This window comes from Pyxicephalus adspersus, chromosome 4, assembly GCF_032062135.1.
Source record: "Pyxicephalus adspersus chromosome 4, UCB_Pads_2.0, whole genome shotgun sequence".
Lineage (NCBI taxonomy): Eukaryota > Metazoa > Chordata > Amphibia > Anura > Pyxicephalidae > Pyxicephalus > Pyxicephalus adspersus.
Genome location: NC_092861.1, coordinates 153,740,243 through 153,743,179, shown reverse-complemented (window position 1 = coordinate 153,743,179; position 2,937 = coordinate 153,740,243).

Sequence of the window (2,937 nt, the reverse complement as noted above, 5' to 3'; positions counted from 1 at the left end):
GTCTGTCTGTCATTTGCTGCCTCTATTTAATGTACAGCGCTGCGTAATATGTTGGTGCTATATAAATCCTGTTTAATAATAATACAGCAATATTTTGCATCCATGCATTGGAGGTAATTTGCTCACATTATCTCCCACACACAGAGCTGTGATCTAATCGCATGTTTGCATTTTATCCCTTCATTTAGTTAATAAGCCTTATGGTGTGTTAAGCTTTTCAGAGCTGACAGGTTCTATTAGTTGTGCTCATGACTTGCAGATGACCATCCTCCATGCGTTCATTTATCATGATTATTTATCACTTGTAACATACTTGGAAGAATGCGAGGAGGGCAGCAGACGCTGGCAGCAGAAGGCCATTTACTAATGAAAACCTTTTGTTGTGCATTATATCATTATATCAGAAAACATATCCAATGACATCTCTGCATCAAGTGGCTGTTTGAGGAATCGGCAATGCCTGGTGTTGTGCTTACACAATGATGATGTATTAGGTATAAGAAGGAAACCTTCATTGTCTGTTACAGGAAAAGACACAATATTGCATCATGTTCCTCAATTCACTTCATCTCTTCCCCCTCTGTATGAACAGCTGGCTCTCCGCTGCTGACCCCTGGCACCAATCTGCTGACTCTCTTCCTAGACTTTCACCTAAAAACATGATCATCGTGTCAGCGGTTTCCTGCCTGCTGGTAGCTGTGGCCATCATTGCTAAGGGGCAGCTGCTGCCCAGGGTTTGGGTCAGATGGGCACCTAAGCGTTCCTCCTATATACAGCCATGATTAATATAGAGCGGCCTGCTATCCTGGACTGGGATATTTCCAGCTTTGCTCCAGTGTTTCCCAGTTGTGGACACCAACGTTTTTATCACCTTTTGGCAGCTTTTGCCTTATTTCAAGTTTTGAGGTTTTGTCCTTCTGTTGTAAGCAATTACTTAAAATTCACAATTTTAATTAGACGAAGGAATGTGTGGCTGGAAATGACATCTGACGTCGGAGGACCGGCCTACTAATCATTCCTCACATTCTGCTGATACATCACTATCTTCCTCCGTGTCTGACGTAAGATCTGAGATTGACTCTTCAATCACATCTCCCCGAGTGTCAGACCAGTCAGGTCAGCAGGGATGTTGTCTCCCTGATACCTCAACAGCTTTTTTATTTTGGGGGGGGGTTAATGTTTAAGCAAAAAGACAGGCAGTATATTTACTGATATTAGCATCATTGACTGATGATAATATGTTAGAAATAACTAACAATAGAGATAAATGATGAATGATAAATTAACTTCTTTTATTTGCTTCCTTTTGGTCTTTAATTATACCATTAAAACTGTTTTGTTATAACTGTTACAGATACAAAAATAGGATTTATAACTCCAAGTGGCTGGGGTTCCCCTTTAATCACTAGTAACATGCTGGCCATTATCTGACAGTGTGTTCTTGTTCTACTGACACAGGAATCCTAGGAGCCTGGCATCCCTTGTTAAGGAATGATGAAGGGGTCAGACTTTTATGATCCTTTTATTTATCAGCCTTCTAACAATGCGCCTGATTTATTAAAGCTCTCCAAGGCTGGGGAGAATACGCTTTCATCGGTGAACCTGTGTGATCCAGCAAACATGGAATGGATGGAGTCATTTACTATTTGCTAGCAAATGTTTTGAATCCTGGACCAGATCCATTCCAGGACAGGTAGGGGCAGAGTTTGGAGATGTTGCGTAGGTGAAAGTGACCGGACCTGAAAATGTTCTGAATATGGGGGGTAAATGAGAGGGCAGATAAAATTTATGTGCATATGTGGGGGGGGGGGCTATATATACGTCTCGTCATGTTTTCAGAACCTGGTATGACAGATTTGGTGTCTCAATTACTGTAAATCTGGAGAAGAATTATTGTATTGATTCCAGCGGATTAAAGATTTAACTACTTGTAGGCTATGGGGTGCACAATGCATCTATTTTATTACCAATTGGATCTTCTTGTGGTTGCACTCACAGAAGAGAACCTTTTATTAGATAGCAGTTAAACATACAGCCACTTTTAGGATGGAGGATTGTGCTCAGAGTTCACAAGTAGCTCCAATTCATCGTCTTCTCATATCAGACGCTTATGTTCCTGAACTTATGGGGGCCCGTTGCGTTTCTTGTTTGGTGTCCATGTGTGTTTTGTACGGTTAGTCTGACCGGCTGGATCCTTCATGTTTACCATCGTTGTTATGTAAGACATTTATCTGAGCAATTTCATCTTTTATGTCTTGGTGCACATGGGGGTGTTTTAGCAACAAGCTTGTTTTCAGGCCTCCTGTGTGAAGGTGCTGCTGGTGTTTATATGACATGTGTCCTCCGGTGTTGGAGTAATGGTGTTAGTGTGAAGTCGGGGTACTTGTATACTTTTAGAAGTGTGTTTACACACACAATTCTATGCAAGGCCGATGTCATTAGACACAGCAGATGTAGGGAATGAAATGGCTTTGATGTTCCTCTTGCAGAATAAACAACCAAGCAGTACGTGATAAATGAGATTAGAGAGGCTGCACGCTGCCTCTGTGCTGGAATTTAGAGAAATGGCCGACTGTAGTGCCTCATACAAGATATGGCCATTGTATGATCCAAATGGTCTACAAGAAAGTAAATCGCAGGGCCCGGGTTTTAGAAACTCTGTAAAGTGCAGTATAAATGTCTATAAAGGTCATCTATCCAGTCATAAAGTAAACAGAAGAAGTTTTTGAATTTGGATATGATTTGGAGAGGTTTGTTGATGAAAGAGATGAGAGGCTTGTAGAGCTGGAGTGCAGGAAAATCAAAAGTGGCCATACGTAAAAGATCCAGATACCGAGCTGCAGATGAAAGTCACAGCAGATCGTTGGGTTGAGGTCAGGAAGCTGGGTATATAGACAATCCAGGGATTGTGTCTGAAAGCTCCAACCAAAGGACGAT